Genomic DNA, 27,783 nt, shown 5'->3' on the forward strand with positions numbered 1-27,783 from the left:
CGAAGTTCAAAACCTAATTTTTTCTTTCTGTGCAACTCCCTCCCTCTGCCGCTTCTTCTCTATGACGCCACTTCCCTAGTCGCTCCCTCTGCTCTGTCACTTCGTTAGTCCCTCCCTTCTCTCTGTCGCTTCCTCTCCATGACATGTTCTCCTATCTTGCAACTTCCATCTTTCTTTTCTTTTGATCTCACAACAATAAACAAATAACTTATGTATTTATTTTTTCCTTTCATTTCCATTTATTGTCTCAGGCGAAACTTTATATTGAAGTTTCAGTTTCGATTGTTAAATAAATTGTTTTGGTTTAATCAATTTTTTAGATCAACATCTGTTAAAATTGTAGTTTGAACCAGGTTAGATTAAAATTTGGCGACTAGATATAAATTTTTTTAGTGAAATAGGTTGATTATTTCTTATACTATGAGTGTGAGAGAAGAAGTTAACTGATGACTTATTTAATTCTTACTCACTCACTAGAAGAGTGTTATGTGGGCGCAACAAATATTTTTTTTACCAGCTCTTAGGCGTCGGCCTAGTTCACACAGTTTTTCGTCACTAATTTGCATCGGCTTGGCCATGCAAATTGCGTTGGTTTTATGTCGGTTCCCCCCACACACACAAATTACGTTTGTTTTACATCGGCTTAGCCCATGCAAATTGCGTCCATTGTACGCCGACTTGGTCCATGCAAATTGCATCCTCTCATTTGTCGACGAAAAATTCACTTTGCTTCCATGACTTTTTGGTCCACTATTTGGCCCACGCATGACCGATGTTTTATCATCAATTTTTGTTACTTTAATTTTAATTTAAAATTAAAATTACAAATTAAAAATTAAAAATAAAAATTGAAAATTTGAAAATAAAAACTCACCTCTAAGTGAGAATGGAGGAGTTGTGGCCGTGGAACAAAAGCAATGTGGTACGACTATGGACATGCAACAACAGAAGGATTTGTGGCACCGAAGAGGAAAAGTAGTGGCTGCGGAGAAGAAAGAAATTTTTGAAGGGGTGCTGAACGAAGAGTAGCAAATGAAGTTGGGGGCAAATGAACAACAGTGGTGTAAGACAAAGGAGCATAATGGAGAAGAAAGAGTAGTAGCGTGAATGAGCAGTGATGTAAGACAAAGGAGCATAATGGAGAAGAAAGAGTAGTAGCGTGAATGAGCAGTGAAGCGCGAGCTTGAAAATATATTAAAAATTATATATTACATCGGTTCTTAGTAATAAATATATATATATATATATATATATTTACTCATAATGATACATATTACACAGATTGGGTCATCCAACCGTGTAATATATGTTGTCAAAAATTAAATTAGGCACCATATATTATACCGATTTGAAGACCCGACCGATGTAATATATCATACTCATAATATTTTTTTTTAAACGTAAATGAGAGCATGATATATAACACCAGTTGAGTTATCTAACTGGTGTAATATACACTTGCTAGAAAAAAAAAAAATTTTAAAATATTTAAGTGTTGGCAGAATATATTACACCGATTAGTCTGCGTCATTCAACTCGTGTAATATGTATAAAATATTTAAAAAAAATCTCACCATATTTTTTTGTTTGCACCAGATCTCGTTTGACCGCCTATAAAGTCATTATAAAATGTCTTTTTTATACTGGTGTTTCTTGAATAAAGAGGACTTCTAGAGACAATGTTTCATTTGTTATTAAAACCTCACATATCTCAATCATCTCAAGTGCCCGAAGTGCAAGGTCTAGGGGAGCCATGGTATGACCCAATCAATTGTGACAACTTGTCAGAGGCAAGTCAGAAACAGTTTTATTTTATTTTGACATAGTGAAACTGTTAATGGTCAGAGAATGAAATTTACTTACATACTAAAATTGGAAATTCATTCCCATTTCTCGTCAATTCCGTAAATGGAGCAAAATCTCTTAAAAAACAATTGGCATGGAATGCCAACATATCTTTTTCTATGAGCCCAAACATTTTTCTCTCGTGTATTGGACCGTAAGACGAACCCAACTTAGACAGAAAAGCAACTGAACTGGCCAATTACCTTAACTACTTGGGGCTGCTTCTTCCTACACCTCCATACCTTCTTGTGTCACCCCATAAGTTTTTTGTATTCCAAAAATACTCTTTTTAATATTCTGGATTACATAATCCGGAAGTTTTTTTCTAGATCCAGATTTAGCTTTCGGATTATGTAATCTAGAAGTCTTTTATGATTAGCTTCGGGATTACATAATCCAGAAGTTTTTTTCTAGATCCAAAATTAGCTTCCGGATTATGTAATCTGAAAGTCTTTTTTTTCAAATGTGTGATTAGCTTCCAAATTACATAATCCGGAAGTCTTTTCTAAATATGAGATTGAATTCCGGATTATGTAATCCGGAATATCTCCAGATTACATAATCCATAGGCTTATTATTTCAAATCCAAGGGGTGGAAAAAAAGGATAAAACAGTATTTTCATATTTAGCATGGGGGTGGCACAAGAAGGTATGGAGGTGTAGGAATAAAGAGTCACTACTTGGATCCTAGAATTCATTCTTTTTCCCTTTTAAGGCCAATATTTAAAAGACATATTTCTTCTGCCACCTCCATACACAACATGAAAATACATTTTTATTTTTCTTGTGTCACTCCTATAGAGTAGTTTCTGGATTAATCCGAAAACTCATTTGAAAAAAGACTTTCGGATTACATAATCCAGAAGTTAAATAAGACTTCCGGATTATGTAATCCGAAAGCTAATTAACAATTTGAAAAATGACTTCCGGATTACATAATCCAGAATATTATAGAGGAATATTTTTGGAAATTCAAAAATTTATGAAGGTGAGAGAAGAAGGTATGGAGGTGCAGAAAGAATAAGTCTGTTTAAAATAGCAACGGCCTTGAAAATTTCATAGGACAACGGAACAATAGAAGATTTCAACATTGCCTTTACCATATTACCAAAGGATATTCAACTTCTCGAATGACCTTTACTGACTCCAAAATACATTAGAGAAAAATTTCAACCCCTGTCCCCCTCTCTAGTCTTTTACCAATATAAAAACTTAGCACAAACTTTCTCAAATCACTAATACAGAAGTTATCAATCCACAACAGTGATTCTTCTACATAGTAGTTATGTAAAATAGAATTGTAGGTCCAATTGAAGCCTAGCTAAGAAGGTATCAAAGAGATTTATTCTCCCAAACCAAAAGACAAATCCAACTATTGTTAAAAAAAGTAGCAATTGAAGCTTGACTTCTATAGCCTGAAGTTTGAGCAATTCAAAATTCTTGGCCGTGTCAGCTATTACTTAATCACAAAGTTCTTGTTGATGAATTGGATGCAGCAATGGCTCCAGCACGAGACAATACAATAGTTGTGCTAGTTGCTTGCTTTGTAATGATCTCAGCAGCGTCCCAAACAATTCGCCCTAGCTGCCAACATAAATGTGGAACCGTTAACATTCCGTACCCATTTGGTACAAGGGAGGACTGTTACTTGAACAGCAACTTTTATGTTGCTTGTAACACAAGTCACAAGCCTCCCAAACTATTTCTGTGGAATGTGACAAAAAATATTGAGATCTTAGAGGTGTTATTGAATGGTCATTTGCGGGTAAAATCCCCTGTAGCTTACGTCTGCTATGATGAAAAGGGTGTGCTAGTGGATTCGGGGAATTCATCTATGACTTTACAAGCATTCCCTTTCTCCTACACCCAAAACAAGTTCGTTGGAGTTGGATGCGACACCCTCTCAACCATCAATGCAACAATTGGGAAAAACTACTCTGCTGGAGGGTGTTTTTCAATTTGTAGTAGTGTAGAAAGTTCAACCAGTGGATCCCAGTTTGGCATTGGTTTCTGCCAAACCTCTATCCCAAAAAACATTTTGGAATATCAAGCTCGTGTCATGAAATCAAATATGCTGCATAGGAATATGAATATTCCTTGTAGCTACTCTCTGTTGGTGGAAGAAGACTCTTTCAAGTTTTCCACGGATGACTTCATCAAACTGCAGAAGAGAAGAACAGTTCCCACAGTGCTTGACTGGGCTGTTGGGAATCTAACATGTGAAGAAGCTAAGAATAATTTGACTAGTTATGTTTGCCAAGAAAATAGCGTATGCATTGATTCTCAAAATGGACGCGGGTACCTCTGCGGATGCTTTGAAGGTTACGTGGGAAATGCATACCTTCATGGTGGATGCCATGGTATGGATTATGTTCCCACACTAAATGTGATTTGTTTGCTTGATAAAGGAATGAAATATTAACTTCTTTTTTACCTATTTCTTCACTAGATATTGACGAGTGTGCTGATCCGAGTCTAAATGACTGTTCAGACATTTGCATTAACCTACCAGGGAGCTATAATTGTTCCTGTCCCAAGGCCAGGAAGTACCTGGGAGATGGCAGAAAAAGAGGAAGTGGCTGTGTCTCGAATCTACAACGTGTGGTTAACGAGATTGTGATAGGTACGCATTACTTGTTTGGTTTGCAAAATAGTACTCAGTGAAAACAAGTTAACATGACAAATACAAAAGAAAAGCAAGGCATGTGAAAAAAGTGCATTTTGCTCCATTATTTTTAAGATCTTTGATCTGTTTGATTTTATTTTTCTTTTCACTTGTAGTCTATTGCTTTTTCTTTTTTGCTTGCTTTGAAGCTAAAAATTTTGGAGTTTTGCAACTTTATGTCAGTACATATTCCATAGGGGAAATCTTGATTCACAGCTCTTGAAATCTTAGAAATAGAAGTGATATTTGTTTGCAAATAGATAGTATGTAGTGTAATGATTAGTATCCGCTACCGAAAAGAAAGTTCGAGGAAAGGTGACCCTTAAATTAAAGTAATTCGAAGATAAACGTGAATGACATGCTTGCAAAACCATAACAAAATTAAAGACTGATCCAACAAGCAACTTTGTCAATGTAGGTGTTAGAGATCCCACATCGACTAGAGATTAGAGCCTTTCATTGTATATAAGTGGGTACAAACCTTCCCATTGAGCCGGTTTTATGGGGTTGAATTAAGCTTAAAGTCCACCTCCTAATAGTAGGAACTGGCATAGGCCTTGTGCTGTTGTTATTTGGTAGTGGCTGGCTATACCACGTGTTTGGTAAAAGAAAACGGGTGAGTCTCACAGCAAGATATTTTAAGAGTAATGGTGGCCTAATGTTACAGCAGCAAATTTCAAAGATGGAGGGATCATTCGAGATAGCTAAAATATTTACTGCAAGAGAGCTAAAGAAAGCCACTGAAAACTTTCACGAAAGCAGAATCATTGGCAGAGGAGGATACGGCACAGTTTATAAGGGGATTCTTCCAAATGACCAAGTTGTTGCAATAAAAAAATCAAAACTAGTAGATCACAGCCAAATTGAACAATTTGTCAATGAAGTGGTTGTACTTTCCCAAATTAACCACAGAAATGTGGTCAAACTCCTAGGTTGCTGTCTAGAGACAGAAATGTCTAGATGACAAATACACAACTAAGGTTTCTGACTTTGGAACCTCTAGCTTGGTTCCACGTGACAAGTGTCAGTTGACAACATTGGTTCAGGGAACTCTTGGGTACCTTGACCCTGAATACTTTCAGACCAGTCAACTAACTGAGAAAAGCGATGTGTATAGCTTTGGTGTTGTACTTGCTGAGTTGCTTACTGGAAGAAGGGCACTTTCTTTTGACATGCCAGAGGAGAAGAGGAATTTGGCGTTGTATTTTCTTTCGGCTGTGAAGAATGATTGCTTGTTCCAAATTGTTGAGGATTGTGTCAATGAGGGAAATAGTGAGCAAGTGAAGGAAGTTTCTAACATTGCTCAATGGTGCTTGAGGCTTAGAGGTGAGGAAAGACCTGGCATGAAGGAAGTCGCTATGGAATTGGGAAGTCTCAAAACGATGACAACAACTTCATTGATTAATGTCACATCAAATGGAGCAGAATATGTTATTGGTGAAAGATCAGGTTCAGCAGAAAGAGACACTGCTAATTGTCACTATACTTATGCTAAATGTGCTGGGCCTGAGGATGATGCCATTTGCAACGATGTGATGTCACCGTTATGGGATGGTAGATGAAGTGTGCTTGCTTGGAGGTACTTTGTCTATGGACCAATTCGAAGATTCAATATATACATATCAAAGTTTTTTAATTTCATCATGCTTGAGTTCTGCATCAAAAGTAATAAGGTATTGTTGATGAGTCTTATTTTCAGAAACGTTAGAAAGTGGTTTGACAAAAACTATAATGTACCATTTAATGTTCTGCCACCATTGTTCAGATTATTACTAATGAAAATGTTTTCCCGTTTGGAAATTTGAATGGAAATATCATTTCCAACTAAGCAACGCTTGCTCTCTCAAAACATTCTCCTAACACTTTTCCTAGTACGATTTATAAAGAAACCAATTACTGTATTCAAAAGAAAAAATCGACATAATCAAAGGTGAAAAATTCAGTAGTTTTTCCATATTGCGATTTTAAATTAACTGATTGGCTTAACTGTTAAAAGGAATATAAGTCTTCAATAAATGAATAAAGTTGAAGAGAATTTGTGTTTAGGAGGCTATTACTTTGAAATATCCGGACTGAGATATCAACCATTGTTTGAATGAGCTTTGGACCTTTCTCCTCTTTAGGATTCGTAGTCTGAACCAGTTGTTATGAATCTTAAAGGTTGCTCACATCTTGGTGAAAATTCCATGCAAAGCTTGTAAATATTCTTGAGTGACGTCTATTTCTTCAACATCCATCTATTTTCATCCTCTGTTTCCTTTCTTTTACCTTTTATCCAGCATTTCAATTTAAGATAACCGATTCATGAAAGATTTCAATTCTCCTTTAATACCTTTCAATATATGAAATTTATTTTGTTGGTACGTTTACAAGTTACTTATTAACTCGGTTATCTTATCTAAAAATTGTCAGTTTTTCTTTAAAAAAAATAACTTCATAGAATTATAGTCAATGTTGCTTACAAATGAACCGCGAATAGAATATATTTACAAGAATTTTTATAATTATTAATAAAATTTACTCGATATATTTAATTATATATACATACATATAATAAATGTGCGAAAGGTAAAAATATATAGTAAAATAAGAACTAAATATATATGTACAAATTATTAGATAATTATATTAACTGTGTTTTAACAGAAACCTTCTTTCATCGGTTCATGCCTCCCAGAGCCGGCTGTCCGGCTCTTAGCTACCAAATCGACACAATCAAGGTATTTTAAAATTGTACATTTAAAAAAAAATGCACAAATTAGGAGGGCGGAAATAGAATAAAGAAAGAAAAAATATGCTGAGAAAAACAAAGTAAAACAATTAAAATGAGAAAAAAAAGATGAAAAATAAAAATATTCTATAGAATCATTGATATATTAAAATTGTATGGGCATGCAACCACCAGTAGAATAGACTTGAAAAAGAAAAGGCATGTCAGTGCACTCTAAGCAGCTGCTACTGCAGGTGCTTCTTGTTGCCCTCCTTATTGCAAAAACTAAAACTCAAGCAATACCAAACCCAAACTGTTCATCAAAGTGTGGCGATGTCACCATTCCCTTCCCCTTCGGCATGTCCGACACTTGTTCCTTAGACACCTCTTTTCTCCTCACTTGCAACCAAACGTCTCCTTCATCACACACCCTTTTCCTGCCACAAACCAATATAACTGTGCTTAACATCTCACTCGACGGCCACATGCAAATTTCATGGCCTGTGGCCAGCGACTGCTACGCCGACAGAGGCAAACTCGTGAGGGAATCATTTCAAGACCTAAACCTCACAACTTTTCAAGTCTCTTCCAACAGAAACAGGTTGACTGTAATTGGGTGTGACACGTTTGGAATAGTGGTGGGAAGCGATTTGGAGGGAAAGAACTACACCATGGGATGCATTTCCTTGTGCAACAGGCTCCAAGACATCCAAACAAACGGGACTTGTTCCGGCACCGGTTGTTGCGAGACTTCGATCCCACGCGGGTTGTCGAGTTTCTCCTACGGTTCTGGGAGTTTGTTCAACCACACGGACGTAATGGAGTTCAACCCGTGCGGGTATGCGTTCCTGGTGGAAGATGGGGCCTACAATTTCTCCTCCACGGACCTCGTCAAGTTCGACAAAACCACGTTCCCCGTGGTGGTGGATTGGGCGGTTAAGAACCAAACGTGCGTAGAAGCTAAGAAAGAGGCTTCCAGTTACGCGTGCAAGGCAGAGAACAGTGATTGTTTCCATTCAGTTGAGGGATCTGGTTACTTTGCAGCTGCTCAAATGGTTTCCAGGGAAACCCTTATCTTCTTCATGGTTGTCAAGGTATTACTACTATCTTTATCTACCTATTTACCATTCATTAAATTATCTATTTTGATTCATTAATAAAAATAATGAGAAACTCATTAATAAAAATAATGAGAAACTCATTAATAAAGCTAAATAAAATAAAGATTTTAATATATTCTAATAAATAGTAACAAATATAAAAAATACTGCTACTTTCACTTTCTTATTTTATTTTCATGAGATTTAAGCAACTAAGTAAAAAGTAATGACTAAAAGGTAAATAATACAGAACCCATATTTTTCATATAAAATTACACAAGAGTGTATACATCTATAGGTTGTCAATCTGAAAATTGTTTTTTCATACTTTTCTTTTCACTTTTACTTAAAAAAATCATTAAATAAAAATTAAAAAAATTATTAATATTTAAAATAGTTTATATTATTAAACTAGTTTTTAAATTAATATTTAATTAACTACCAAACTTTAGAATTTAAGATAGTTAATATAAATAGTTTTGTTAGTCTTTCTAATTTAATTAATGATTTTTTTATTTAATAATTTTTTTTGTAGTGTTTATATACATATATATATATATTCCGAATTATGATATGATAGTTTTCTTTAAAAATTACGGCAACGTTTTATCATTTAGGAATTCCTTTATTTTGTTTTAATATTTAATAAATTAATTTCATTGAAATGAATAATTAAAATAAAGCTTGAATATGTTATTCTTAAAAAAAACATTTTAAATATTAAATTAAATAACTCCATGTAAGCTCTAGTACCCGCCAACTAACTTGTTATTATTAGCTTTTGTTTCATTCCTTTCTGTATGTATTATGAAGTGTAAAATATAATTATATAAATAAAAAATTAAAATGGTTTACGTTATTTAGTATTTTTTAAGCAGCTAATTAAATTCGTTTGCACTTTAAAAAAAATATAACTTTGGTCTTTGTATTCTATCGCATGATTGAGATTTTTTTTAAAAAAATTTTATCTCTTTATTTTAGCCAAGTGTGCTCTAAATTAATATATACTTTAATTTATATGAAAAATATTTTTAATTAATATGGTGCTCATTGTTATTTCTGTCTCACTTATAATTACTTGAACTCGTAAATGAACAAATAAATAGAAACAAGTTTTTTTTCTTAAAACTGGAGAAAAAGTGTAAGGTGAAAGTACACAATAAAAGAATAATGAATGAATGCATAATTGAGTCGTTATCCTGTAGATGTTAATGAATGCATGGGATCCAACGATTGCGTAGATGGGGCCAAATGCAGTAACTCTCCTGGTGGTTATAACTGTTTGTGCCCAAAAGGATTTGAAGGAGATGGACAAAAATATGGAACAAGATGCACTCACAAATCTACCATCAACTCAAGGAAAGAAATCATACTCATAATTGCTTTGAGTGAGTATATATGCTGAAATTACAATAAATTTTATCCTTAATTATCTAAGAACATATATATAATATTGCATCTTGTGTACTTATACAGGTGTGAGTGTAAGCCTAGTGGCACTACTTGTGGGAAGCTTTTATGTGCATTGGGCATCAAAGAAAAGAAAGATCATTGAACTTAAAGAACAATTTTTTCAACAAAATGGTGGTCTTTTCTTACAACAACACATAATCAAGCATAAAGGATCAATTGAAACGGCTAAAGTCTTCACTGTAGAGGAGCTAAAAGACGCCACCGACAACTTTGATGAAGGCAAGATCCTTGGCCAAGGTGGTCAAGGAACAGTTTACAAAGGAGTATTGCTGGACAATAGAACTGTGGCAATTAAGAAGTCTAAAATCAGTGATCCAAATCAGATTGAGCAATTCATTAACGAGGTGATTGTGCTTTCCCAAATCAATCATAGGAATGTGGTAAAACTCTTGGGTTGTTGTTTGGAGACACAAGTTCCCATGCTTGTTTATGAATTCATTCCCAATGGTACTATTTATGAGCACCTTCATGATCATAATTGTTCTCTAAAACTTACATGGAAAACAAGGTTGAGAATAGCAACAGAAACAGCTGGGGCCATGGCTTATTTGCACTCTGCTACTTCTACACCAATCATACACAGAGATGTGAAAACTACAAATATTCTTCTTGATCATAATCTCATTGCAAAGGTTTCTGATTTTGGAGCATCAAGGATTTTCCCCCTTGATCAATCTCAACTAACCACTCTGGTGCAGGGAACATTAGGGTATCTTGATCCAGAATACTTTCATACAAGCCAATTGACAGAGAAGAGTGATGTCTATAGTTTTGGGGTTGTCCTTGCAGAGCTACTAACAGGGAAGAAGGCACTTTCATTTGATAGGCCAGAGGCTAATAGAAACCTTGCAGTGTACTTTGTTTCTTCAATGAAAACAGGCCAATTACATAACATTGTGGACAACCATATACTGCATGATGCAAATGTTGAGCAACTAACAGAAGTTGCCAATGTTGCAAATCGATGTTTAAAGGTGAAAGGAGAGGAAAGACCCACCATGAAAGAAGTGGCAATGGAACTTGAGGGACTTCAAATTATGGGAAAGCACAAATGGGAAAGTGTTAGTTCATCTTCAGAAGAGACCGAAAACTTCCTAAACTCGGCACCATCCATTCTTAGTGTTGAAAGTGGCATTAATTCAGGCTTTGATAGCTTAAACCAGATTTCTACGTCTTTGGGGGGTGGAAGATGATTAGTTGATAGTAATTGTGGTATTATTTTAAAGGACAAGTTTTTTCTCACTTAGAATTAGGTGATAATACATGTCTAATGTCTAAATTGAGAATAACAAGTATCCCAAGTAAATCAATTTAGATTTTTTTTTCACTTTAAACTACAAATAAGATGCTTTAAGGCATGAGTAATGATAGATTCACTTTCTTAAGTGACATTTACATTTATTTGATGATAAATATATTATTATTTTATTTGAAAACTTTATCTATATATATTAATTTCTATTAGAAAATATAATACTTTATTATTAAAAGGAGTTGTAAAATCGAAGTGAGAAAAAAAGTTAGTGTAAAAAGACTTTTTTTTTATGCTGAGACCGTAATATCAAATGAAAAATAATATTTTACAATTTTTGTATATAATTTTTTATTTGATGAATTTAAAAATAAATATATGATAAAAATAATATAATTAAGTAATATGAAATGATATTAAAATAATAATATTAGAAGTTGGAATATAATTATATAAAAAAATATGAAATTCTAAATGTATCATTACTTAAATATGATTTACCACTTCAATCCATTCAATTTGTTCTAGCCAAAATATTCAACTTGTCATTCCAATAAGTTAAAGCATTTATAAAATCATACCAAACCAATTAAGAGTTGAATCCATAACAAATTCAAAGTTATGAATCGATGTAGCAACGACTGAATAAAGCTACTTTCAGCCGTAGGAAGCTAAAGGGTAATATATGATTTACCAATTCATATGCTTAAATTTAAGATAATAACAATTTTTATTATATGTTCTTGATTCTCCTTACACTTATATAAATATTTCAAAGTTGTAAAGTACTTGAAGAGAGAAACATAATTACAAATAAACACAAGAGAGTTTTGTAAGGTGTGTTATGTAATAGAAGGGTACTATGTAATTAATTGAGAGTTATTTTGTGACAGTTATTTATCAATGGATTGAATTCTTTCTTCAATTTTTTTATCATTATTCTTCTATTTCTCCAATAAATGGGATCAGAATTTCGGTTGAGATTTTGAAGAAAAAGAGTATTAAGAGAAATCAGGCTAAAGTGAGAAATGAGTGATCACATAAGTACAGAATATATTTTAGAGATTAATTTAAAATATATAATATTAATAACTAAAATTTTAATACCAAATTTAAATATTAATTTAAAAATTATTTTATAAATTTTTATTAATAATAGAAACTATTTTAAATAAAATATTTTTTTAATCTTTAAAATGGTCTTTAATTTAATCAAAATAAATAATTATTTTAATTCCTAAAATTAATTTTATTTAATATATTATTATAATTATAAATATTAAAAGGACATAAATTTTAATAATATATTTTTGTCCAAAAAACATAAATTTCATTTATAGAATAAAATTTATATAGACATATCATTTTATCTCATTTTACAACTAACTAATTTATTTGTTAGTTTACTAAATATTTCTAATCAAATAACAATTTCGAATTTACAAAGTAGGAACTTATTAACTATTAATTAACATAATAGTTTTGATTATTTGATTTTTAATGCTAAATAAAAGTGTGAGATTTTTATTTATTTATTTAAAAAAATATAAGGACCTTTAAAAGCTTAAAAGGAAAAAAAACGGTGGATCTAATTAAAATAATTAAAGTACTAAAAGTAAAATGTAACCTAAACTTGTCAATATTTCTTTTACCTGTATAGTTAATTGATGAACCAACCAAATGTGAAGAAACATTAAGAACTAGCAAAGGAAAGCACCCAAGCGTTCACCGTAAACACTCTCCCTTGAAAGTGCGTTTACAGGGTATTCCTTGTTGTACATGTCTTCAAGACTCGTTGTCTTATAACACTTTTAGACAAAACTTTGTTAGCTGGAACACTATAGTTTCCCAGAATATTTTGCCAGATTTGTTGGTGTTGCCCCTTCATATACAGACATAAAATCTTCTGTATAATGTGTTTCAAAAAGTACAAAAAAAAAATGAAAGTTATTAAAATACCCTAACTGTTATAATATATTTATAAGTCTAAATCTTTCTTATTAAATTTTATTTATTAATATTGAATTAGTTTTAAATTTTATTATTTTAATATGTTATTAGAGTTCTTATAAAAATCTATCTTAGTCCGGATTAGCTAGATTTATCGTATCACTCATTATTGGACATCCTCTATCCTTGAATTTGATGTTTTGAGTACAAAGGGATGTTAAAGATCTTATATCAACTAAAAATTATGTAGTTTCAACATGATTCCAAAGTTACATTTCCACACTTCAGACATGTCACCAACATGGATAAACAAAAAATACATAAACGACACGATGGACACAATCCAGTTCTTGGACGCATAGGAGATGATAGGGTCCACCCTTTAAACACGTCTTAGTAGAAAATAATATGTGAATCCACTTTGTGTCCCCATTTTAGGAGAAACGAGGAGGCAAATACACTTATGATGTGCTTGTTTTCGAGTGATCAATGTTCCTAGATTGATTTGAGAAGAAAGATTTTGTTAGTTTCAGGTGATTGGCGCGTAAATGGAAGCTTGGAAAAGCGAAGAAAGTGCTAAACACGATCCTCGCATGTGAAGGTGGAATGATGAAGAAAGTCATGTATTCATATAAGAAAGACAATTTTAGCTTTGAAGAAACTGTGTGTTGCTGATAAGTGTCTAATTTCAGTAATATTTCATATTAAAATATAGACACTTATGAGGATTTATTGCTAATTTACATATAAAATAATCCTTAATTTATGAATTCATACATTTTTACATTTTTTTATGATCTTTATTTGAATAAAAGCATTTTATTCCCAAATTTGGTGTTAATTTCAGGTTTTTTGGGAAGAAAGGAGATTTGGACTAAAGAGGAATGATATAAGCTAAAAAAAAGAAAGTTGGAAGGTCGCAAAATTCATAAAAGCGCCAAAAAAGTCCAACTCAGCAGTAGGGATTCTCGCTCAAGTGAGTCCATTCTCGCTGTCTTTCTCGATATTCTCGCTTGAGTGAGAATGTGTCAAACAAATTAGATCATTTTATGTTTTTATCATTAAGCTCATCAGCGCGACGCGAAAAGTCACCTAACCCTAGTAAATTATGTTAAATAAGGGGGGTTAGAGGCTCAACCCTAGTGTGCCAAATTGAGAGGAAAACACATTGAGTGATTTGTAACCAATTGGGAGAATGGAAGGTGCTAGAAGTATGCGTGGCTAATTCTACCCTTTGGGATTGAGAGTAATTTGTTTGAACTCTTATGTATTGAGGTGATATTTAAATATGAAATAATATTCTGTTCTTGATTGATTATTGGTATAGTTATGACATGTTTGAGAATTTTAAATCTAACTGAGAGGTATTTTTAGGGGTTGTGACCTGAACAACAATACTTAACATATTTGAGTATTAAAGATAGACTTGAAATGTTAATTGTTATTAATGTCTGAGCGAGATTCTAAGTTGTTTTTATAAGTATGCGAAATATCGATATTTAAGAAACATTCTTAATAATTTTATATGCGAGAGATCGATATAAATGAATTTTTATACGGATATCAATTTCAACCAAAGAACTTAATGTTAACATGCTAATCAAAATACATAAGAGTAAGAACAGATGAAACCTAATCCCTATTTTTCCAACTTAAAGCAACCAATTCTTTGCCTGTTTTCTCATTAATCATCGCCAACACAACCACTTTCAACAACTTTTTATTGTTTTCTTTTATATTTAGTGAATATTGTACTTGATAATTCAATTGTTCCTTGTGGGATCGATATCCTTCCTTAGGGACAAATTATTACTTCTAACAAGGCTCCACTCTTTCAGAGTTCAACGAATCTAAATTATTGCCGTAGAAAGTCATCATACAACAGACACGAGAAAAGCGAGGGGAAATCTTGCGTTACGTCTATGAACTCTTCTTCATACGCTTACTCTCTTACCGGAAAGGCAACCCAACAATTGGGGCATCCCATAGATCCCACCTGCAAGAAAATACCCAACCAAAAAATAATATTAATTGAAAAAAGAGAAAAGAAAAACCTATACATTCACGAATCATAATAAAAAACAGGAACATCAAAACCCTAGGTAACAAAACGGTAAAAGGAAGCACCTTTTTGGAGTTAATAGTGATTCCGAAAGAGGGGTCAACACCGGCGGCTATGGCAGCATCAGTGAAGTCCTTGACCGATAAGTAATGTAGCCGACAGCATCGTGGTCAATGCGAATGCGGGAGATAGTGCCGTAGATCTTGAAGCGAGACTTAAGATCGAGGACGGAACAGTCTTGACAAAGGCCCATCACGACCATCGCATAAGGCGACGCATGCCTCTTCGTCGGTCTCTCCTCCTCCACTAGCTCCGGTAAGGGGCGACGACGCTGTTCCAATCTAATATTATTCCGATTCAACAATAGAAACAGACAACGTTGCTCTCAATTTTCTTTCTTCTCTATTTCTCTTTCTCGTTTTCTAAGTCCTAACCCTAACTGAATAGCAACCAACAATTAATTTTTTTAATACATTAAATATATCAATGTCTCAACTTTACAAACGCATATAATCCATATGTAACTATTTTCACTTTTTAAAAATTCGTATGTAATACATTATATACGGATAAAATCCGTATGTAACTATTTCCATTTTTTAAATTAAATATATAATGTGTTATATACAAATAAAATCCTTATATAATAATTTTTATTTTTTAATTAAAAATGTAATGTTGTATATACGGATATGATCCATATGTAATTATTTCTGCTTCATGGCTCTAAAACTACATACGGATTATGTTCGTATGTAATTACTTTTGATTTATATACGAAGAAAAAATCCATATGTAATGTGTATTTATACACTGAATTAAATTCGTATGTAAATAATCGTATATAATGCTCAATTTATATACAGATTTATATCCGTAAGTAATAATCAATATGTAAATAGACAAATTATTTTTAGTATTTATTGTGTGGGATATGAAGAGAATGGCATGACCATCTTCATGAATAAGTTCGTGGGTTCTTTGCATCAAAATTTCTTAATGAGATTTGAAGTAAGCATGTTTTGTTGTTGTAAATGATGGCATAAGTATACATGTTTAAAAAATATTTCTACTTAAAAGAAAGATATTGACAAGTTTCAGATAATAATGATAGAAATATTGGCAAGTTTATTATTTAAAAATAATTTTATGTTAAATAGTGATGTGTAAATTTTTATAAGCTTTTTATCGAAAACTATATATATAAACATGAAAATATTGCCGATAAGAATATAATCATAGAAATATTGCTGATAAGAAAATAATATAAACATATATAGAAATATTGCTGATATGAAAAAAATATAAACATGAAAATACTTGGAATATTGTAAAAAGTAGAACACCCTAAAAAACATAAATAAAATAGATGTGTCCACATGTCAAACCTCCCGACTATCTAACCACCCAAAAAAACCGTGAAGTATGAAATCTCACAATAATATCTCTCCTCGCACCCCCTGGCTACGTTAACTGAAATTTGAGTTTCAATATTATTGGTACTAAGAATTAATGCATGAAGCCAGTGTATAAAACAAAAAGCTTTTCCCTTCTCAATAGCAAGCACACTGCTGAACTGAACATGAATTACTTTGAAAATACCTACTTATTAACAAGATCAAAATGCTAAGGAAAATATAACCAATAACGATGTTGCATGAGAATTGAAATGCTTCTCCAAAGATTTTACAAGTAACTAATTATTGTCATTCATAAACTTATCCTGCGATTAAATGTCTTTACAAGAGACTATCTTCAGACCCAGATCAACACTCATTCTCTGTCAAGTCAAGACTGCACTCTTTCACAGTTCGACGGATCTAAATCACCATAACTAACATTAGACCTTTCCTTCTATGGAGGGATTGATATCAGATTTGGAAGCTGTGGAAGAAGTGGCAAGCACAGAGTTTGTGCCTCCGGAGGGAGAAGAAGAAGGAGGATGTAGCTTCTTGGGAAGCATCTGTTTCCAAAAATTCTTGGGAAATCTTGACCCTTCTGATAGAACAACAAAAGCAAGAAGAGTCAAGAACAGTAAGTGGTGCCTCCAGAAACCTGGCATGATGACTACTGATATTATTATTACTACTCACTACTCAGGAACTGCACAGAACCTTCACTTGGCTTTAAATAGAGAAGCTTTAGAGGGCTTCTTGCAGCAGACATGTTCAGTAATGTACGGAAGCTGCCAACTCGTTTGGTTGGGATAGGATGCGTAAATGGCAGACATTATTGATAATTCTATGCTGTTAAGCAATCCATGTCGCTGCTCTCATTATGTAATAAACTAGTTGAATGTGAGTGTGCATGTGTCAGAAATTTTATGAATAAATAATAAGCAATCACTTTTTGACCATTATTAGTTAGATGCTAATAGTTAATTCACCGTCTTTCTTATTATTTCTCACTTCCTCTAGTTTAAACCTATATTTCAAAATACAGAAAATTAACCTCAAGAAGTAGCCAATCTTTTACTTACTAACACACCTTATAAATTGTATGTTTTTATAATAATGTATTTGCTGACAGGACTTTTGTTCTTAGTTATAGATTCAAATGAATCATTGATCAAGCCAACATTATATTAAAATAAAACCATAATATTTCTTTTTCACATTTTGAAGTCCTTACAGTCTAGCTTAACTAAGATAAGACCTACAACCTCAGTTTTGTTATCCTTACAGATCATGGAGCTGCAAACATGAGGAAAATGCTCCTTTATAGTAATTTGCTTTTTTTTTTCTTTTTATTCCTCTCTTTTAGGGACAAACTTTTTAGTAGCTCTGAATAGATCAAACGTTAAACTGGTTTAACTAAGGAAAAGTTGGTATCTGTGAATAAGTGTCCACAGAAAGAAAAGTGGCATGGCACATTATATGCTGATTTCCCGACAGCATGGTGTATTAAATAGTAATATAGAAAGATAATGGCAATGTTTTTTTTTATGAGCATAATGCAATGGTGGTGTAAGTGAAACGTGCATACTTTTTAAGATCATTTATGTCAGAGTTATTGCGTCCCTTTTGATTAGTTAATAGCTATAGCCGTCTAGGCCACATATACTTAGTGAAGGTTCATACATTTAAAATCTTCTACAGATGCATAAAAGAATGAAGGTGATATGCTAGGTTTGTTCAAGTTTAATTAGTGGCTACTAGCTAGTTTCATAGCTCCTAATTAGGCTCTTCCTTTCTTTTGCTTCCACTGCCTCAACCACGATACCCAGAATAAAACAAAAATTTACAAGGAAGAACCAAATTGTAATGACACGTAGAATGTGATACTAGTATAAAATCTCAAAAAAAAATAAATTAATGACATTGTCATGTGAATCGTCATAATAGGTCAATTTGGCCCTTAAATAACAATGGTTGTTCTGTGAACTGTCGTTATATCTATTGTTGAGGGGTATATAATAATTATTGTCCTGGAATCGTCGTTATTTGTACCCGTTTTTTGACTCTCACGCGCATCCACGTTGTCATCTTCACTTGCGCACTCACTTCCTTCTCTTTCTCCCATTGCCCGCTCCTTCTCTCCACTATCATCGGCACAGGTCCTTCTTGTCATTGCCAGTGTCGCTTGTGAACACCTCCTTCGTCGTCGCTCCAGCCCTCCTCCGCTCTAGCCCTCCTTTGCTCGTCAAACCCCCGCGCGTGCATCACTCTTCTGTGTGTGCATCTCTCCTTCGCGCGTATCTAAGCCGCACCTACCTTCACCTCCGCGCAACAACACATTCCGCATGCCGCCAACTCCTCTACCACACACACGCTGCCAAGATCAGTGCACGGTGCCTCCCTAAACCCTAATGTTTTAATTATTTTTATAATAAATATTTACATGTATGTGTTGATTAGTTAGTGGTTTAGGGTTTGTGGAAACTTTATTTACTAGATATTTGATGGAGGAGTCCTAACATTGAAGAGAAGAGTGATAGATTTGGAGTTGTCAAATATTAGCATGAAAAAACTTTAAACGGTCATAACTTTTAATAGAAAAGTCGGATGGAGACGCGTAGTTGCTCGAAACAAGGTAACGAATCACGTGGGAAACCAAAGAGGATTGGGATCAACTAAAATTCCAAAAATCCACTGTTTACTATTCTTTTTTTATTTATAAGTATTATTTACGTATTTTTAAGGTATTTTAAGCTTTTAGTTCCAATACTTTCATTTGTCAGAAAATTCTGAAATTTTGCATGATGTTTCCTAGTATAAATTAGAGATTTATCAAACCATTATGATTATATTACATTCACAAATTTATTACTCATACATTACAAAATGTTATGTGTTCTAACATGAAATCTTATTGTTTTAGTGTTTATTCTGGATATAACACGTTGAGTGGGAGGGGAAGTGTAAATGCAAAGAAACTCTCTTGGTTGCACCTTAAGGTAACCATGTCAAACTTTTTCATATATTTATAAAATGTTATATGTACAAATTTATTGTATGTAGACTTTCATATTTAAATTATGATATTACATGCATTATTGTTCTGGAAATTTGATATTTTATGCAAATTAGTGTATATATATAATAATAAAACATTTTAAAAAACATTTTTAACGACGAGTTCGTCTGTGAATCGTCTTTAAAAAGCAATTATAAGGACGATTTCAGTAGGAACCGTCTTTAAAAATACATTTTTATTTTATTTTTTCATTGTCTATTTGGAGAAATAACAACAGTTTTTTATACATATCGTTAATGTGGTTTTATAACGATGATTCTAGAATCGTCATTATAAACAACTGATTTACAACGACACCCAAAATAACGACGATTCTAAATCGTCTTTATATAGCATTTTTAACCGTTGTTAAAGCATTGTTCTACACTAGTGTGATCATGATGAAGACTTTGACCGAGTAAAGAATTGGATTGATTCCTTGAAAACTCATTCATATTTGAAGTTATGTTTGTCACGTGTACCTTCTAGTTTCTTTTCCTGGTAAAAGAGTTTGTCCAACTTTGTTGCTAGTGTCTAGTGTCTAACAAACACGTTTTTTTTTACTAGCTTGCAATTTCCTTTATTGCAATGTAGTGTTTTTTTTTAAAAAATTTTGCTTGAAATCATGTTTTGTGACATGTTAATGTTAGAAAAAAAAATCCATTTTTGATTAAATATCAATAAAAACAAAGTATAAAACATGATCATATTTCGTATGGAAGACGAAAGACTTTCCTTTATAACAGATCATGTAAAACGTAAGTATTTTGTTTAATAAATGAACATTGAAATCTTTTTTTCCATCTTTTAAGCAATATTTTGCTTAGATGGTCACATAACGTTGTACTTCACGAAATTTTATTTGTGCTTATTTTATATTGTAAGGAAATTTTGCTACCTTCCTCTGTCAATATGATTTGTAAAATTTTGTCACATCAAAAATCTCTTTGAAAATGAACTAAAGTTATCTTTCAACAACACCCTAGTGGTAGTTTTGTCCACTTTAAAAAAGACTATTTGACTTGAACGACTTGTTTTACACAATTTCAAGTAAAGAAACTCTAACCAAGGATCGATAATTACTATTAGTTATCGAGATGTTACTTTAAGAGGAGAAGAACATTTAATGCATGCATGTATCACATTTAATGCATCATCTATGTTCAGCTCATCAGACACGAGGAAGACGTTTAAATGAGTTGAAGAACCTTAACGGCCAAAAAATAATTTGTAATAACTCCTTTTCTTCAACACTTATATAAAGACATCCTTCAAGAGGAAGAGCAATGAGTTTTTGATATGCAAAGTGTTAACACTACAAAAAAACTTGTATAATGCAGCGGTTTTAATATGGCGGTTATTAATAACCGCCACAATCTGCCGTATAATACGACATTTAGTAACCGCCACAATGATCCTTTAGAATATGGCATTTTTAACCGCCATAATTATCCTCCAAAATAAAATTCCCGTGTTTGCTTTCCCTCCTATACCATTCCTCTTTATTTTCATTTTAAAAAAATAAATAAAAAATTTGTTAAAAATTAATTTTGTTTTTGAACCAGCCTTTGGACCAGCCTTGTCTCCCACTCTTTGGACCAGCCTTGTCTCCCACTTTGGAAACCAACTTCTTCTCCCTCGTGTCTTCATGAAACCAGCAGCATTTTGTCTTCCTCTTCTTTGGAAACCAACATTGTCTCCCACTTTGGAAACCGTCTTGTAGTGTCTTCATGAAACCAGCACCGTTTTATGTTCTCCTTCTCCGCTAACGCAACCTTCATGACCCACGAAACCCTCAGGCGAGCTTCACGAAACCCTCTGTCCGCCATTGCCGCTCCGCTCAAGGTTGTTCCTCTGACCTTCAAGAAACCCTGAGTTCGTCATTGCCGCCTTCGCGCCAGGTTTTTCAGGTCTGTGCTCACGAAACCCTAAACCTCTGTCTTGGGAGTGTATTGTTTGAAATTGTTATAGGTTAAAATCGTTAGCAGATTTGGGATTCGTTGGTGGAAGGAATGCTCATTATCTCTCAATGAGATCTTTTTCTTCTTTAGAAACCAATAACTTCGTTGGTTTGGATTTTGTGGTTTTGTTTAGCACAAGGATCTCTTAATTCACTTTGAGAGTTTCCATATCACTCATTTGAGAGTTAAACAGAGCAGGTGCTGGCTGAAGGTGCTGCTCCAAGGGTGATCGGGTTTGCTAGGTGGCTTCCAGGTAACTCTGATGCCAGACTTGGAGCTAGAAGCCGATTGGAGGTGTAAAAGGGAGGTTTGAAGTTGCTTGATGTTAAACAAAGAATGCTGGTGTGGTTTGTGCAGGTCAAGGTAGAGTGGCGGTAGCAGCATTTGCAAGAAGCTTTAATTATGAGGTTTTGTGTGTGGAGCAGAGCAAGTGGTATGCACGATCACCTTGGGAGCTACATGGAGAAAGGATCTTGAATTTGGTTGCAGAAATTTTGTTTTAATCATTCAATTTGTTGGTGTGTATACGTTGGAATGTAGAAGTACACAAATCAAATTGTGGTCTGCTGCTGGAATGTAGAATATAGAAGAATGGAAACAGAATGGAAGTATGGTTGAAAGAATGGTAGCAAGGGTGTAGAGCGTTTGTGTTGGGTATGCAGATGAAATAAGGAATGGAACATTGTTAATGAACCCTGTAGGTGGCCATGTAAGGTATATTGGATGTCAACAACCGTTGCTGGTTCATGCTGGATCATGGAAGATGAAGAATGTGAAGTCACTACATATCAGTAAACTAGCGTGTGGAAGGGAGGTTCAGCTTTGGATTCAAATTCTTAGACGCTGCCACCATCATTTTTATTATACTTGGTTTTACTGCACAAGTAACATAATGAGTGCTGAATTGTGGTATTGAGGGGACCTTAAACAATAGTTTCTTTAGACCATATGTGTAGGTTTTTGGGTTGGTAATGATCGGGGTAAAAGGAAGAGGCCCGTAATATTCCTGTGGAAGAATCAATCAGTTTTATGCTTTGATAAAAGTATATGCCCATCAAATGCTCCATCAAATAAATTTATGAATAAACTAGATGTAAACAACTTGGAAGCAATGACTTTTTTTTCTGTGCATGTGATAAGTTGCTTCACGAGAATTTGCTTAAACAGTGACAGTGATCCATTGGTTTTTTTGTGTTGGGTTTGGTCCCAAAGCAGTATAGGAACATGAAGGGAACATGAATGTGAGTTATGGATTATTGATTGGATCCTTTAAGATAGAATTTGGGTGAAGAAAAGCTAAGAAAGTGGGAAAATAGGACAAATGAGAAGCCATGCATGGTCCTAACTAAGTGGCTTGCTTTCCACGATGAAAAGCTAAGAAAGTGGGAAAATAGGACAAATGAGAAGCCATGCATGGTCCTAACTAAGTGGCTTGTAGCGTAATTGGGATTAGATAAGAATGTTGCAGCGTAATTGGGATTGGAGCTTCAAATTTGGTCTTTAGATAAGATGAATAAACAACATTGAACAAAAAAAACATTTACGTTACAAAAAGTATTTTATTTGGATCAATTGACACCATTGAACTCTATAAAATGAATTATCTCAACTTGTTCTTGTATGTCTGCATTGTTTAAAAATTATATCTTAAAGGTTATTTTTATGTATTTTTCAATGTGTAACGTGTTATTTTTTTTTGTTTTCTTACAGGTCTATTTTATTTCTTACACCATACTGTTCCCGGATAATATTGCAAATTCAGGTTCAACCCCAGGAATTTATTACAGGTTTAGCCATTTATTTTTATTCTACTTAAGCATGAGTCGGTTTTTATATGAATGGTTAACTACAAAAAGCAAGGGTTCATGTCTTACTTCAACTTTTATTATATATTAGCCTTTACAGACTTAGTTTCATTAATTTGAAGATGACCTGCACGTACTTAAATTTTGATTGCATTGTGTTAGCTTATAGAATGATAATGGTTATTTATAATGGTTATTTGATAATGATTATTTATAGAATGATTAAGAAATTCATAGAGACAACAATTGATCCAAACCAACTTGCAAATTGGTTTGGATCTAACTTTATATTCAACCATCCAGATCTGTTTTGAAGCGTATAGATTGGTTGTATAATTAAAATTTTGTTTGTGTGACCCATAAAATTTACCAAAAGCTAGTTTGGTAAATGTAGGTTCTGATTAACTATTTTATGTAGTTAACACATTTATGTAAGTAATTTTTTGTTATGGTGTTTTGTTTTGTAGTCATGCCAATTGATAAAAGTTGGATTTCTAAACCACGAAACACCATTGAATATGCAAATGGTTTGAATGAATTTTTGGAATTTGCATTTGGACATGCTAATGGTATTGTCATAAAGTGTCCGTGTTCAAAGTGTGGTTTCAATAAGTGGCAAACAAGGGATGTAGTTCAAGAACACTTAACATGTAGCACTTTTCCTCAAAACTACCAAACTTGGTATATGCACGGTGAAGGACTAAGTGGAAATGAGTCTGTGGTTGTTCCAAGTGCGCATGTCATTGAAGATGTCATAGAATCTCATAATCCAATGGAAGACATGTTGAACGATGCATTTGGGTTTGTGGGGCACCACGATGATCACATTGATGAGGGTACTCAAGATGATGGTGTACAAGATGATATGTTGCATGGTGAAGGAAATACAAACTTTGATGCGTTGTTGAAGGACAATAATGAACCACTATATGAAGGTTGTACCAAGTATTCAAAGTTATCATTCATGTTGAAGTTGTATCATATAAAATGCATGTGTAGAATGAGTGATAAAGCAATGACCATGATTCTAAACTTGCTAAAGGACGCATTTGAACATGCTAAGTTTCCTAACTCATTTTATGAGGCCAAGAATGTGATTAACAAACTTAGTCTTAATTATGTCAAAATACCAGCTTGTCCAAAAGATTGCATGCTATATTGGGGTGAAGAGAATGAAAGCTTAGAAGAATGTAAACAGTGCAAAACGTCTAAGTGGAAAGATAAAGATAAGAAACAATATGCAAAGATCTTGCGTTATTTTCCATTGAAGTCAAGATTGCAACGATTGTTTATGAGTTCTAAGACAATTGAATCTATGACATGGCATGCATCAGAGGATAACCAGGATGGGTGGATGAGGCATCCTAGAGATTCCGAGGCTTGGAAAGCATTTGATGTATTACATCCAGAATTTGCAAATGATCCTCGAAATGTACGACTGGGCTTAGCTAGTGATGGCTTCAACCCTTTCGGAACCATGAGTACAAGCTATAGTATATGGCCAGTAGTCCTCATCCCATACAATCGTCCTCCTTGGGAGTGTATGAAGCAAACCTCTTTTATCCTATCCATGATAATTCCTGGAAATCAAATGACAGGAAACGACATTGATGTATACTTACAACCACTCATAAAAGAATTAAAGGAGCTTTGGTTCGATGGAGTGCAAACTTTTGATTATTCGAAAAAAGAAATGTTTACATTGCGAGCGGCTTTGTTGTGGACAATTAGTGACTTCCCTGGCCTAGGCAATTTATCTGGATGGAACACGCACACTGGTCTTGCTTGCCCAACTTGTAACTTTGACACTGAGTCTTCTTTGTTGTATAGGGGCAAATACAGCTTTATGGGACACCGTCGATTTTTACATAAAGAACATAGATTCAGATTGAGTCGTTCTCTTTTTGACAGAAGAACTGAACTAAGGGAAGCACCAGAACATTTGTCAGGGTCAGACATATTTAAAGAAGTTGAGGGTATCAATGTTACATTTGGAAAACCATTAGAACCTACGGATACAAGTAAAAGGGGTCGGGGAAAGAATGTTCTTGAAGTTGTTGGAGCAGAACAATGGAAAAAGAGAAGTATATTTTTTGATCTTCCTTATTGGGAGACGAACTTGTTACACCATTGTCTAGATGTCATGCATATTGAAAAAAATGTTTGTGACAATGTTTTGTATACATTACTCAATGACCCTAAGAAATCAAAAGATAATTTAAAAGCCCGAAAGGTACTTAAAGAAATGGGTATAAGGAATGAACTTTGGCCAGATGAAAGAGGAAGATTTCGGCCAAGTGTGTTTTCATTGTCAAAACCAAAGAAAAAAACGTTTTTACAAACACTGAAAGATGTGAAAATGCCAGATGGATACTCAAGTAATATTTCAAGGTGTATTGATTTGAAAGCTGGAAAGATTTTTGGCCTCAAGAGTCATGATTGTCATATTCTTATGGAACATTTACTACCCATTGCCATACGTAATGTTTTACCAAACAATGTGACTGCAGTGATAGTAGAACTATGTTCATTTTTTTCGACAATTATGTGGCAAAAGTTTAAGCCAAACCGAACTTGATAAACTTCAGTCCTGCATCATTGAAACTCTTTGCCACATGGAAATGTTGTTCCCTCCTACCTTTTTTACAGTTATGGTGCACTTAACTTGTCACTTAGTTGGTGAGGCCAAACTTGGAGGCCCGGTTCATTATCGTTGGATGTATCCCATAGAAAGGTAAATGTTTTTGGCACACATAGATTTTGAAGTTTTTTTAAGCTTCATATTTGATTATCCTAATTGAAAAATTATTTTATAGGTATTTGGGACATTTAAAATCATATGTTCGAAACAAGGCACAACCTGAAGGTTCCATTGCCGAAGGATACCTAGCTGAAGAGGTTCTGACCTTTACCTCTGAATATATGGAAGGGGTTGAGACAAGAAGTAACAGGCCTTCACGTGTGGATCATTCTTGTAATACAAATATGCCACAATTGAGTACCATTTTCCCACCAATTGGTAGAGTAGTAAGTGCCTCTTCAACTTTTGAGTTGTCAACCATGCAAAGAACTCAAGCACATCGATATGTGTTATTTAATTGCCCTGAAGTTACCCCTTTCATTCAGTGAGTGTTAACACAACTATAAATTTAATTATATTCAAAATGTGTCCTTAATGGAATCATTAGTAACACATTGGTTATGATTATTTTCTTAGGGAATTTAAAAGTCATTTGCGAAAGAGGTCTAGAGGGAGAAGAATTTCAAATATAGAGATAGAAAGGATTGTTAATAAGGATTTCATGAACTGTTTTTATAGTTGTTTTATTATAGTTTGTAACATATGTTCACACATTCAATCCTTATTTTTGTAGATTAATAACCCAGACATTTCAAGTACAGTGTCAAATGATCTTAAGTATCTATCTCAAGGTCCAACTCCACATGCTAGAAGATTTTCTGCCTTCAATGTAAATGGATTCAAGTTTAGGACCGAAAGTCGAGAACATGGGTTAAAAACCCAAAACAGTGGAGTTTACTTAACTTCATCAACATCATGTGTTGCAAGTATGGTTGATCAAAACATTAGGGAAGCGGATTTGGCATACTATGGAAAATTAGAAGATATAATTGAGCTTAATTACTATGGTCGTTTTAAAGTGACATTGTTCAAATGTAAATGGGCTGACACCACAAGAGATAGGGGGCTTAGAAAGGATCCGTGGGGTTTTACTTCTATTAATTTTTCAAGATTAATTCACATGGGAGATCGTGAGGAGCATGATCCATATATTGAAGCTTCACAAGCTGAAATGGTATATTATGTTAATGATGAAGTTAACAAGGATTGGAAAATTGTCGTCCACTTGAAACCACGAGACTTGTATGATATGGGAGAAGGAGATAATGAAGTTTGTGAACTGGAACCATGTCCACAACAAGATTTAAACCATTTTTTCAGCGAGTCTGAACATTTGCCATTGTTTAGGGATGATGAAGATGATGAATTATTAAACGAGGACAACAATGATCACGAACTTCATGAAAATGACTCAATGTCAGAGTAATAATAAGCTTGGTTTGTTAATAAAACTGCACATGTATGGTTATTGTTAGTTGCACATCTATTTGATTATGTACTTTGATATGCATTGTTATATCTTGTTTTTGTATTTTATTCTTTCCTTTTTATGTGCAGATATGCCTAAGCCTAAGAGGATTAAGAACTTGCTTAAGGCAATTGGTGGACATAGTTCAGACACATCTGTGAGGAACTATGTTCAACCTAATGACACGCCTCAAACTACACGTCAACAAATAACTAAATCTGGTCAACCACATATTGGATCTCCATTACCACAAGCATCTGGACATACACCACCACAAATCTCAAAATCTGCACAACCACGAGATTTACAACCTACTTTTCAATCAGCAGCACTACCACAAACTGAGTCTGCTCAACCACCAATCTCACAATCTGCACAACCTGAAGGCACATCTGA

The 27,783-nt window shown here is 33.8% G+C and overlaps 3 pseudogenes across 2 annotated transcripts; all 3 read left to right on the forward strand.

The window, feature by feature from the left end:
* The first annotated feature begins 3,218 nt into the window (after positions 1-3,218).
* Positions 3,219-6,259, forward strand: LOC137820262 (wall-associated receptor kinase 2-like; annotated as a pseudogene). The gene is made up of 3 exons (XR_016515793.1): positions 3,219-4,205; positions 4,295-4,468; positions 5,053-6,259. The product of XR_016515793.1 is annotated as a wall-associated receptor kinase 2-like (transcript).
* A 1,164-nt stretch (positions 6,260-7,423) lies between these two features.
* Positions 7,424-11,089, forward strand: LOC137820261 (wall-associated receptor kinase 2-like; annotated as a pseudogene). The gene is made up of 3 exons (XR_016515792.1): positions 7,424-8,314; positions 9,526-9,708; positions 9,797-11,089. The product of XR_016515792.1 is annotated as a wall-associated receptor kinase 2-like (transcript).
* A 5,824-nt stretch (positions 11,090-16,913) lies between these two features.
* Positions 16,914-27,345, forward strand: LOC137822290 (uncharacterized; annotated as a pseudogene).
* The last annotated feature ends 438 nt before the right edge of the window (positions 27,346-27,783 follow it).

The sequence above is a fragment of the Phaseolus vulgaris genome, chromosome 9, assembly GCF_051622355.1.
Source record: "Phaseolus vulgaris cultivar YP4 chromosome 9, ASM5162235v1, whole genome shotgun sequence".
NCBI classification, from domain to species: Eukaryota; Viridiplantae; Streptophyta; class Magnoliopsida; order Fabales; family Fabaceae; genus Phaseolus; species Phaseolus vulgaris.